This window comes from Glycine max, chromosome 15 (genome assembly GCF_000004515.6).
Source record: "Glycine max cultivar Williams 82 chromosome 15, Glycine_max_v4.0, whole genome shotgun sequence".
In the NCBI taxonomy this organism is placed as follows: domain Eukaryota; kingdom Viridiplantae; phylum Streptophyta; class Magnoliopsida; order Fabales; family Fabaceae; genus Glycine; species Glycine max.
The window spans coordinates 49,355,979-49,368,822 of record NC_038251.2 but is presented as its reverse complement, the minus strand read 5'-3'; the positions used below and the strand labels follow the sequence as shown (position 1 = coordinate 49,368,822).

General features: G+C 29.6%; 2 pseudogenes; both read left to right on the top strand.

Moving 5' to 3' along the window:
• Positions 1 to 2,882: 2,882 nt before the first annotated feature.
• On the top strand, positions 2,883 to 4,333 carry LOC121173513 (gibberellin 2-beta-dioxygenase 1-like; annotated as a pseudogene).
• A 1,326-nt stretch (positions 4,334 to 5,659) lies between these two features.
• On the top strand, positions 5,660 to 7,499 carry LOC121173512 (gibberellin 2-beta-dioxygenase 1-like; annotated as a pseudogene).
• The last annotated feature ends 5,345 nt before the right edge of the window (positions 7,500 to 12,844 follow it).

The window sequence follows — 12,844 nt, the reverse complement described above, 5'->3', positions numbered from 1 at the left end:
AGATTTGATTGATGAGAAACAATATCATTTTTAATAATGATTGATCGAGTTATCTGGAACTCATCTCATCTATTAAAACAGGTTCATGGAAATGGTTATTGTGCAAAGTCGAGACTCAATTGGGAACCTTTTATTCCTCATGGTGCACCTGGAGCGTGTCTTCCCTCATTACTTTGTGGGTACTGATTTTTGTTTTGATAACTAGTATTATATTTTGCTTTAATTTTCTTTAAGAAAACAATCATTTATTGTGGAAAAAAAAAACTTACAATAATGTAAAGCTAATTTATTAGTTTCAATTTTCAATTAATTAAGATTTACTGTGTTCAAAAGTTGAATCAAGTAGGATGCAAAAAGGGTCATATAATTCACTTATTTATTTTTCATGAAAAAAATTAAGAATATTAAAGGTTTGTTGGATTTTGATGAGTGTAAGAAGAAGTTAGAGATTATCAATTTTTTTATAGAGTCTTTAATTTTGATTAAGGATTTTTCAAATCTTGTAAATCCACTCTTTGTAAATCTTATGAATTCATATTTTATAAATCCATTAAAATTTGAACTACAAAGTCTAAATCATAACAAAAAAATCTTAAAAATCATTACATTTTCACAAAATCTTTTAAAATTCACAAGATTTTTTTAAAATTCTAATCTAATACACTCCCTTATATATTTTTTTCTTATATATATAAGAACAAAAATAACATTTAAAAATAATTTATAAAAAAAATTACACATGACTATCCTATCAAACTACTTGATAACATATTAAGTCAATGAACTACCAATTCGATTGACAGTAGATATTTAAAAAAATTAAATATTTAAAGAACTAAAATAAAAAATAAAAGAATTAAATTAAAATTAAAATACCTATTTTATAGGAATTAAAAGATTATTTAAGTCTATTTATATATATTTCCACACAAAATCTTCCTTAACATCCGGTATCTCCCATGATTTTGATGGGCTTAACATACCACCAATGAACTCAATCTTTGAGCTACGCGTGACTTTGAGAATCCTTTTAAAAAAATAAAATTTTATCCTTATTAATAGTTATAACTTTTGATCTAGTTGTAAAGTGCTTAATCTAATATTATATGTAACATATGAAATAAATACTAAATTTAAGATTAATATAAACCTTTTTTTTAAAGGAGTTTAATATAATAAATTAAAAATTATAAAAACCCATAAATCATTTCGATATTTTTATGTAAATTAAGTCCATGTAAACTCTTTTAAAACTCCCCCTTAATTGGCAGAAATGATCATGTAAGCAAACCAACGCTAATTTTTATTTCCTAGTTGCAAAAGAGCCACATCTGACACGTATTGATTACTCATTGACGTGATTACAATCATCGATCGCATTATATAAAATATAAGAAAAAGGAGAGTATATTAATATATTATCCTTTGTATAAAAACTAAAAAAGAAGTTTGTAAAAGAAAACTAAAAAAGAAGTGCATGTCAAGTAAAAATATTTAAAATAGTAATAATACAAAGTATATATACTTCTATATATAGCATCATAATTTTTTTTCAAATTATTGTCATTTTATATAGGTGTGACACCTTCAAAATAGACAGATCTAGAAGTGTTAAAAGATGTTTCTTCTTTTCTGTGAATATAGAACATTCTATCGGCGCATAATTTCAAAAATGACATCATAATCATGTGAAAGAACTATATAAAACTATGGGCGCATAATTATGCAAAATTTTAAGAATAACATGTAACTTGTTTAGGAAAGAGTATATTAAGAGATAAAATTACATTTAAAAAAAATATATTTTAATTTAGTTTACTAATGCACATTTTAAAGTAGTTCATTTATATTATAAGCAATTGAGATTCAGGATTAAGAGAAACTTTTAACCTAAATAGTGAAGGTTTAAAACAATCAATTTAAAAGTATACACAATGATAATACAAGTATTTTAAGTTACGAATTATTTTAAAATGTTATATGTATGTTTTTAATGGACAGAAGACAAGCATTTAAAACATGAAGTATACATGTACCTATCTTATTGATGACGATTTTATGTTTACAAAAAGAAAAAAAAATTAGTAGTTTTCTCTCTCTCTAAATAAGTAGTAAGACAAATCATGTAGGACTAACTTTGTGCAAAATGATTCTCTTTACTAATTCTTACTCTTACCTTAAAATGCAAATGGACCAATATAGTACAAAAAAGTAAGATGACAACTCAGAATTTGTTTGTGGTGTGTCAAACACATTTTCTTATGTTTGGTGTCAGTTAGCTCCATGAACATAATATCGTGGTATCAATGCAACTCACAAGTTCTGATCTAAGTATAGGCCAAGTTTTTCATAATGTTAAATACACATACTTCGGACCCTCAAATAATTTTTTTCAGAGTATCCTCGTGAGTGCCATATTTATTTTAGTTTCCTTCGGCAGAAACCTACTTTTTATTAATGAGCTAAAGAAAAGATATATTTTAATAGGGTACAAAGAGTAACCGAACAACTGAATGAGTCTATTTAAGTTGATAGAATAAAATGTGTGAATCATTCTATACTTTGATACCTATCCTTGATTCCCCCAATCGATGAAAAAAAATATATCCAAACCCAAAAATACAAGGCAACCAAACCAGAAAACCAAAAAGTCCAAAGGAAATTAACATAACTCCTACAGAAAAGCAGAAAATAGACAGAACCAGATGATGACAGGAATAATTTCCCTGCATGTTTCAGAGACACTCATTCTAAATAAATGTGCCATATTCACTATGTGGCTAGTTTCCCCTGCATATACCTACACCAGTGTATAAATGAAATGTATGCCCATACCAATTAGCATATCCTTCACAATTCTTGATATCATATGCTATCTACTTTGATACATTAATAATTAATAAAGAATATTCATTCTCCTTATGTTCTTCCCCCTTCCAGTAATGTTTCACATCCCATGCTTTGTTTTAACACTTAAACCAACAGGAGCTCATCCTACTGTATGTTATCATTTTCTGTAAAGCCTTCAATTTTTTTAGTAGAACGATGAAGCAAATGTCAAAGAGTAACTGTGCCTGATATAGGGCCCACACATAGATCTCCTATTAGACATTGAATCATCTTGCTTTCTTCACTCTTTCTTTTTCAATGCCCCCACCAATTTTGGCTATAAATACCCAAGAACTCAACCGCTATTATCACAAGCATCCTTGCTCAGAGCCTCATTAAGTTTTTTCTCTTATACTTATTCATTGACTCTCCAAAAGCCCTTTAAACCTCTCTATTCCTCTCTCACGTACCCTCTTCCTTCCATTCACTCCACTTCTTAACTCCCCAAAACAGAAAGCAGCAAGAAAAATGGTGTTGCTGTCCAAGGCAACAACAGAACAATACTCCTACATCAAGAACTACATGCCAACGGCATTCTCCTCAACAATTCCCGTAGTGGACCTTCCAAACCAGATGCAAAGACCCTCATAGTGAAGGCTTGTGAGGAATTTGGATTCTTCAAAGTCATCACCATGGTGTTCCCATGGAACTATATCCCAATTGGAATCTGAAGCCTTCAAGTTCTTCTCTATGCCACTCAATGAGAAGGAAAAAGTAGGCCCTCCCAAACCATATGGGTATGGTAGCAAGAAAATTGGACACAATGGGGATGTTGGTTGGGTTGAGTACCTTCTTCTCACACCAATCAAGAACACAACTTCTCTTTTATGGCAAAAACGCTGAGAAATTTAGGTACCATTTCAAAATAGAACAAAACAGAACCAATCTAAACTAACTTATACATCATATAAATAAATTAACAAAGCTATGAAAGAAAAAATGATTATTTTTTTTCCTCCTTGTTGCTATTTTGCAGGTGTTTGTTGAACAGTTACATGTCTTCTGTGAGGAAAATGGCATGTGAGATTCTTGAGCTGATGGCAGAAGGATTGAAGATACAACAAAAAAATGTGTTTAGCAAGCTTCTTATGGATAAAGAGAGTGACTCTGTTTTAGGGTGAATCACTACCCTGCTTGCCCTGAACTGTGAATGGTCAAAACATGATAGGGTTTGGAGAACACACGGACCCACAAATCATTTCTCTACTTAGGTCCAACAATACTTCAGCCTTCAGATTTTCTTAGAGATGGAAACTGGATTTCAGTCCCACCTGATCACAATCTTTCTTCATAAATGTTGGTGATTCTCTTCAGGTACAACACAAAGCATACAATTGGTTCATACTGAAAAGTTAAATGAAAAAAATCATTTCCTTTATGACTTTCTTATTTCTTTGGATAAGTAAAAAAAGAAAGAAGAATAAATACAAACTCTTCTTTTTAAGTACCCTTTTGAAAATGTGTTTGTGCAAAAATTTTAGTTGACTTGTTAATTGTTACATTTCCACTGGGTCATTCATCTCCCTCCTTTTATCATGAAAAAAGATTCAAAATGAAAATTGAAAAGCAAGAGCAAAAAGTTTTGTTTTCCACGTTATGTCACTATAGAATAATGTTTTATTCAAAAGAGGCTATATATATATCATTGTTATTTATTAGTACTATAATATTTTCATTGCATGCCTTTTCATTTTGACTTTGTTTTTCGATGCATCAACATAGGTTATGACCAATGGAAGGTTTCGAAGTGTGAAACACAGAGTTTTGACAAATGGATTTAAGTCTAGACTCTCAATGATTTACTTTGGAGGTCCACCATTGAGAAGTTTTTCATAATGTTAAATACACATACTTCGGACCCTCAAATAATTTTTTTCAGAGTATCCCTCGTGAGTGCCATATTTATTTTAGTTTCCTTCGGCAGAAACCTACTTTTTATTAATGAGCTAAAGAAAAGATATATTTTAATAGGGTACAAAGAGTACCGAACAACTGAATGAGTCTATTTAAGTTGATAGAATAAAATGTGTGAATCATTCTATACTTTGATACCTATCCTTGATTCCCCCAATCGATGAAAAAAATATATCCAAACCCAAAAATACAAGGCAACCAAACCAGAAAACCAAAAAGTCCAAAGGAAATTAACATAACTCCTACAGAAAAGCAGAAATAGACCAGAACCAGATGATGACAGGAATAATTTCCCTGCATGTTTCAGAGACACTCATTCTAATAAATGTGCCATATTCACTATGTGGCTAGTTTCCCCTGCATATACCTACACCAGTGTATAAATGAAATGTATGCCATACCAATTAGCATATCCTTCACAATTCTTGATATCATATGCTATCTACTTTGATACATTAATAATTAATAAAGAATATTCATTCTCCTTATGTTCTTCCCCCTTCAGTAATGTTTCACATCCATGCTTTGTTTTAACACTTAAACCAACAGGAGCTCATCCTACTGTATGTTATCATTTTCTGTAAAGCCTTCAATTTTTTAGTAGAACGATGAAGCAAATGTCAAAGAGTAACTGTGCCTGATATAGGGCCCACACTAGATCTCCTATTAGACATTGAATCATCTTGCTTTCTTCACTCTTTCTTTTTCAATGCCCCCACCAATTTTTGGCTATAAATACCCAAGAACTCAACCGCTATTATCACAAGCATCCTTGCTCAGAGCCTCATTAAGTTTTTTTCTCTTATACTTATTCATTGATCTCCAAAAGCCCTTTAACCTCTCTATTCCTCTCTCACGTACCTCTTCTTCCATTCACTCCACTTCTTAACTCCCCAAACAGAAAGCAGCAAGAAAAATGGTGTTGCTGTCCAAGGCAACAACAGAACAATACTCCTACATCAAGAACTACATGCCAACGGCATTCTCCTCAACAATTCCCGTAGTGGACCTCTCCAAACCAGATGCAAAGACCCTCATAGTGAAGGCTTGTGAGGAATTTGGATTCTTCAAAGTCATCAACCATGGTGTTCCCATGGAAACTATATCCATTGGAATCTGAAGCCTTCAAGTTCTTCTCTATGCCACTCAATGAGAAGGAAAAAGTAGGCCCTCCCAACCATATGGGTATGGTAGCAAGAAAATTGGACACAATGGGGATGTTGGTTGGTTGAGTACCTTCTTCTCAACACCAATCAAGAACACAACTTCTCTGTTTATGCAAAAACGCTGAGAAATTTAGGTACCATTTCAAAATAGACAAAAACAGAACCAATCTAAACTAACTTATACATCATATAAATAAAATTAACAAAGCTATGATAAGAAAAAAATGATTATTTTTTTTCCTCCTTGTTGCTATTTTGCAGGTGTTTGTTGAACAGTTACATGTCTTCTGTGAGGAAAATGGCATGTGAGATTCTTGAGCTGATGGCAGAAGGATTGAAGATACAACAAAAAAATGTGTTTAGCAAGCTTCTTATGGATAAAGAGAGTGACTCTGTTTTTAGGGTGAATCACTACCTGCTTGCCCTGAACTTGTGAATGGTCAAAACATGATAGGGTTTGGAGAACACACGGACCCACAAATCATTTCTCTACTTAGGTCCAACAATACTTCAGGCCTTCAGATTTTTCTTAGAGATGGAAACTGGATTTCAGTCCCACCTGATCACAAATCTTTCTTCATAAATGTTGGTGATTCTCTTCAGGTACAACACAAAGCATACAATTGGTTCATACTGAAAAGTTAAATGAAAAAAAATCATTTCCTTTATGACTTTCTTATTTCTTTGGATAAGTAAAAAAAGAAGAAGAATAAATACAAACTCTTCTTTTAAGTACCTTTTGAAAATGTGTTTGTGCAAAAATTTAGTTGACTTGTTAATTGTTACATTTCCACTGGGTCATTCATCTCCCTCCTTTTATCATGAAAAAGATTCAAAATGAAAATTGAAAAGCAAGAGCAAAAAGTTTTGTTTTCCACGTTATGTCACTATAGAATAATGTTTTATTCAAAAGAGGCTATATATATATCATTGTTATTTATTAGTACTATAATATTTTTCATTGCATGCCTTTTCATTTTGACTTTGTTTTTTCGATGCATCAACATAGGTTATGACCAATGGAAGGTTTCGAAGTGTGAAACACAGAGTTTTGACAAATGGATTTAAGTCTAGACTCTCAATGATTTACTTTGGAGGTCCACCATTGAGTGAGAAAATAGTACCATTATCTTCACTTATGAAAGGAAAAGAAAGCTTATACAAAGAGTTTACGTGGTTCGAGTATAAAAATTTAACCTATGCTTCAAGATTGGCTGATATAGGCTTGGACATTTTGAGAGAATTGTTGCTTCATAATATGCTAAAGGATTACGGGGGCATTTGTCAATACAAAATGGGGGGTTACAATATATAGTCTATGTACTATATATGTTTTTTTTTTTTCAACTTTAAGGTTATTTATCAATTAGAATGCTTCATAGACGATAGAATATATACCCCTTTTGCTTTTGCTTCAACACTAGTGGATGACGTCTGATGTAGTCAACAATGGAGATTTGTTAATGATTAAAAGCTTGATTCAAATTGTAATAAAACATTATAAGAATAAAGTATATATTCCATGCACAATTCTCACAATAATCTTGTAAATTGCATAACATATTCAACGTATCGCATGTCATGGATTGAGTTTTAGACCTAATTAAGCATGTTCAACTAATATTTCTCTTTTATATATATATATAATATATATATATATATTAAATTCCATTATTACACGTTATTTGTTTATTTTTACAATTTAAACAACCCTTATATTCAATCCAACTATTTTAAATTTTTTAATAAATGAGTTTCATTATTGATCTTAAATCCTTACAAGTTAGGGTAAAATACCATCTTATTCTTCTACAATGTAAAGTAGCATCACATTAGTATCTGAAAGCAAAATCAAGTCTCATTGTAGTCTACCTCTAAACTTATCTGTTGAATATCACTTTAGTTCATAATTTCAATCAATTTTTGCATGATATATAATTCAGCATTGTTAATTCATTTCTTATAAATTAAAATTGAATTGTATATTTTACCAATTACCACCTAAGTATCATCATTTTACAAATTTTTTCACTTAATTATTTTTTTCTACAAATATTATCATTCAAATTTGTAACTTTCACGCATTGATCACCCCCATTTTTATTTCTTTTAGCAAATTTTACTACTAAAATTTTAATTTTTACCTATTTTATCATTATATTGATAAAAAGAAAATGACATCGTTCCACAAAAACTGATAAAAAAAATAATGTTATTTTCGTTTTTCTTTAATTATTTTAGTGATACATCACTCGATAAAATGCAAAAGAAAAAAGAAAAAATTTAAATGATAAAACTCAAAAGAAAAATTTAGGAGATAATAAAACTTACAAAATAAAAATACCCAAATGATAAAATGTATATAATTAAACTTAAATTAAATTCTTTTCATGTAAAGATGGATCAAGATTATAAATAAACAAGTAATATCTAAAAACACAACATTTTTTCATTTTTTTCCATTGTTTTTGTCATGGCATCACATCAATTAGTGGCATCCATGGCGGCGTGCCGTCACTCAGACTCACTCACTCACCACACCCGACCAGTCAGCCATTGTTTTTCCGTGTCTCTCTCGTGACCGAACCATGGCTTTTACGAACACGTGTGCACTACCACTCTTCAAATGACACGTACGCCACGTTTGAGTCTTCCACCAGTGTCACACGCACAAAATCTCCCACGTGTCTCACTGTTCAAAACTACTGTGCCAATGATTCGTTCCATCACACCATTAATTGGGTCAGTTTACTTCTTTAGGCATAATTAATGCATCATAAATATCTTGAATCATGCTTTAACACGTGTTCAAAATATAATATTACATGAAACCATTTAGATACTTTTCAGAATTTCAGTACGCGAGAATAGTGTATAGCTGATGAACGAATAATGTAATAATTTTTGTAGTTATTCAGTTGTAGTATCTTTTTATAATAATTTTTGTTTCTGAGTTATATATCACCTGTATTTCTTAATTTATTAATTTAGAGAATAATTTTATTTATGGTGTGTGATTTTTGTTAGTTAAAAATAATTTTATTTACGGAAAAAATTAAATATTATAAATTATTTATTAAATAAATTATTTTTCCACATATAAATATAATAAAAATTTTACACTACAATGCACAATCCTATGAATTACATTTTATAATAATTACTAAATAGGTTTATATTTTAGGAAAATAGTTGAAATTCTTTAAAAAAAAACTTTTCTAAACATATATATTTGCGATTGAATGACTATTAAAAAAACTTCTTAGATTCTTTGTGAATGCATGTCCTATTTTCTCATTCTTCTACTTTTAATGCAAATTATATGTATTTTTTACATAGAATAATCTTGATGGAACCAAATAAGATAATTATAGAGGATAAAATCATCTCTTTGAATATTTAATATATATAGAGATGCATATCGAATATTCAAAATAATTATAAATTGTTATATATGTTAAATTTATTATTTTTATTGAATTAATTTTAAAGTCATACATACAATGAGTTTTAATAAGTTGAAAATGTGGAAAAAATTTGTATGAACAGTACATGAAAATTATGCTGTATCTTATATTCTGTTAAAGATTGTAAAATACGTAAAAGATAGAGAAAATTAGGAAGATAAAAATCAAAATATTATAAATTATGGAGCAAAAAGAAAGAAAAGATAAAAATAGAAAGAAAATGAAAAAAAACAAATGCAAAAAGAGGTGTGAAAAAAAAAATATTCTTACACTTTTATTTTTAATTTTTTAAGACAATTTGTTTATTCATACATAAGAAAATTTGTATGATTAAGTGATTCATAATTTTATCCTTGCTATTCCTATTCTTAATTTTGATAAATAAAAAATGAATTTCATCTCATTAAGTTGTTAGTAAAAGCTATTAAAAATGCAAGGTAAAATTATATATATGTCTTTGAAAAATAATTTAAGCTTTGGAGTAGTTTAAACTTTTGAGATAATTTTTTTTTTAACAGAAACATGTATATTTAAATTATAAGAATCAAAATAAAATAAAATATTTTAAAAATACCATATATATATATATATATATATATATATATATATATATATATATGTGTGTGTGTGTTGTGTGTGTGTCAAATAATATTTGAACACGCACTTATAAGACAACGTAAAATGTCTCTAATTAATAAATTTTGAACGTCAACTCAGTCTGCTGCTTGAAATAGCAACAGTGCTATAGAAGCATATTATTCTTCTTCTTCGTGACTTCCTTCTTTATTTCCTTCAATCTTTGTCATCATTTTCGGTGTCCATGCCCTCCACTCATGTCTTTCCATGGCCCCATATGCATGCGATGTTTTGAGTGATCAACAGTGTCCATATAAAAACCTATATTTGGAATTGTACCTTGTACCTAAATTTTTGAAAAGGAAAAACAAATTGGTTTTCAGTGACCATGAGCGTGACTACGTACGTACTTTTAAAATAAAAATATTGCTTTTATAATTTCTTTATCTTCATATTTTTTAATTAGTATAAATTTTTCAAAATAAACTCAACTAGTAAAAGTGTATTAATCCTTAATTTATCTGAAGCATATCATAAATGTAACTCAATAAATTTTAGGCGTAAATATACAACATTATATTTGTTTACTTTATACATATATTCGCATTTAATTAATTGTAACTTTTTCTTGTGGATATTGATGATGATGAAAAGGAGTACCCTTTGTCTCATTTTCATCCATTATTTATTTAAACCACTTGTAGGCATCAATACCATGAAATTTTTTCTTTTCTTTTTTTTTTTTCTTTTCAATATTCATGTGTGCAAGGTTGGTAGGAATATTTGTACGGAGGGAAGCAAATTGCAAATAAAAGGTCAAATTTTCAAAATTTACTTTTGAAAAATTGGGCTGATGAAAAGAATGTTAATCTGAATTCGTTCTCATCCTTAAGTTTTATCTTTATCATGATTTTTTTTTTTGTGCAGAAAATTTTAAGGGAGAAGAATATCATTCAAGTCCAAGACAAGAAAAACTTCTATATTCAAAGAACATTTAATGAAGAATCTATATTTATCTCACCTAAAAAATGAGTGGAGGTTCAAACATAAAATCTTTTAATGCGAAAAATAATGTCTTATTTCACTCAACTAACTTCTTGAATTCTTAATAATAAAATTGAGAATTTGAGATTGTATCTTGAATTTACAAATTTTTCTAAGGTATAATTATAGCACAAAAGACCTAATGCAATTGCTTGTATGATGATATTTTCAACCCATTCTAATTTAAATTTTCTTATTTTCACTCCCATAATATTGACAAGGAAGGTGTCAACTTGTGTAGGCTAAACAACGCATGTGAGGCTTTTGTATTTTAAGAGGCTATTGTATAGATCAGGGCTCGTGAATTATGACACTGCCGGTCCTGCAGGTATCATAGACAAGATCTATCAGAAAAATGCAGCATATATATATTTAAAGATTTCATTGGCATGCTTAATTATGATTTCCAATTGTCAAAACGTAGCTATTAGCGGATAGGGTCTCAATCACACAGTCACAACAGCAAGCATTATTGAAAGATGATTAATATTAATTAATTAGGAACCTGTAATGCTCTAAACGGATCCATCATTATTATTACAAACTTGGATGAAGACGCTACTATATATATAGATACATGAGTATTCATCATAATAATTAGACTTGTGGTTTCAGCATGACCCTTAACATAAAGTGGCTCCTCAACATCAATAGTCATGCCAATATCTCATTTTTGACATGACTTGACAGTTTCTCTGATCCTCATCAAACAAACTAATGGCATGCCAAACTAAGAAGTTTATGATTAGTATTACTATCTCCTAGAGATTTTTTTTTTTAAAAGAAAATTCTCATGATCATATAATTGGGTTGTGGAAATGATAAACAAAAAAAGGTGCACTAGTGGGTTGGTTAGTCATCCATGAAAAGGATCAGGTCATGTTAAAATTGAAATCTGGATAATGTATGCATTCCTGCCTCACAAGTTGAATGGTAGGCCTCTTGTTAGCATAAGATGTGTATAATTTATAAGCTTATAGCATCATGGTTTTGTGTTGATTAATCAAATTTTGATTAGGTATGGCTCTGCCTAATTCGTCCATGGGGATATTGGCAATCAGCATTATCTACAGCAGATTAATGTATAAGGATAAGGTGTCCAAGATAAATTAGTCCCACACCACATTATGTGCTATAAAACTGAAAAGTACTTTTGAGTTTTGACTCATGACCATAAATTTTTTAATCTAGCCATTATAGCTAATGATAAAATAACTGTGTCAAGTGCTCCTCTGTTTCTAATGACAACATTAACTATATCAAATCATGAATATGTTCATTCATGATATAAATTCAGTCAATCATTAACAGTCATCGTTATCATCAACAAGCTAATTTTAAATTTAATTTCAACATTAAGAAGAAGAATGTGCCAGAGTATAAAGACTATAATTTCATTAAGTCAATGGATGATTATGTTGTTAGAAGTTAGAACATTTTTTTTTCATATTTTGGGATGCTACTAATTAATAATTTGGATTTTTTTTTTAAAGAAAAGAGAAGGTTAATAATAGTCTCTCTATGTGGAGAAGGGATATTCCTAGGATGATCAAATAATTATTTTGTGCCTATTATACTGTAGTATATATAGGTCAAAACCATTAGTAACTTGTAATAGAAGGTCTTAGTAGGCTTAACATCAAGATGTTTATATATCCAAGTTAAGTCCATTCTCCACTACCGACCATGAGCTAGAGTTTTACATATTGAGAGCTGAATTTCGATTTGGAGTGGAAGAGATTTCCAGAAAATCAATCAATTAATATACAATCATATGCATAATCAAGA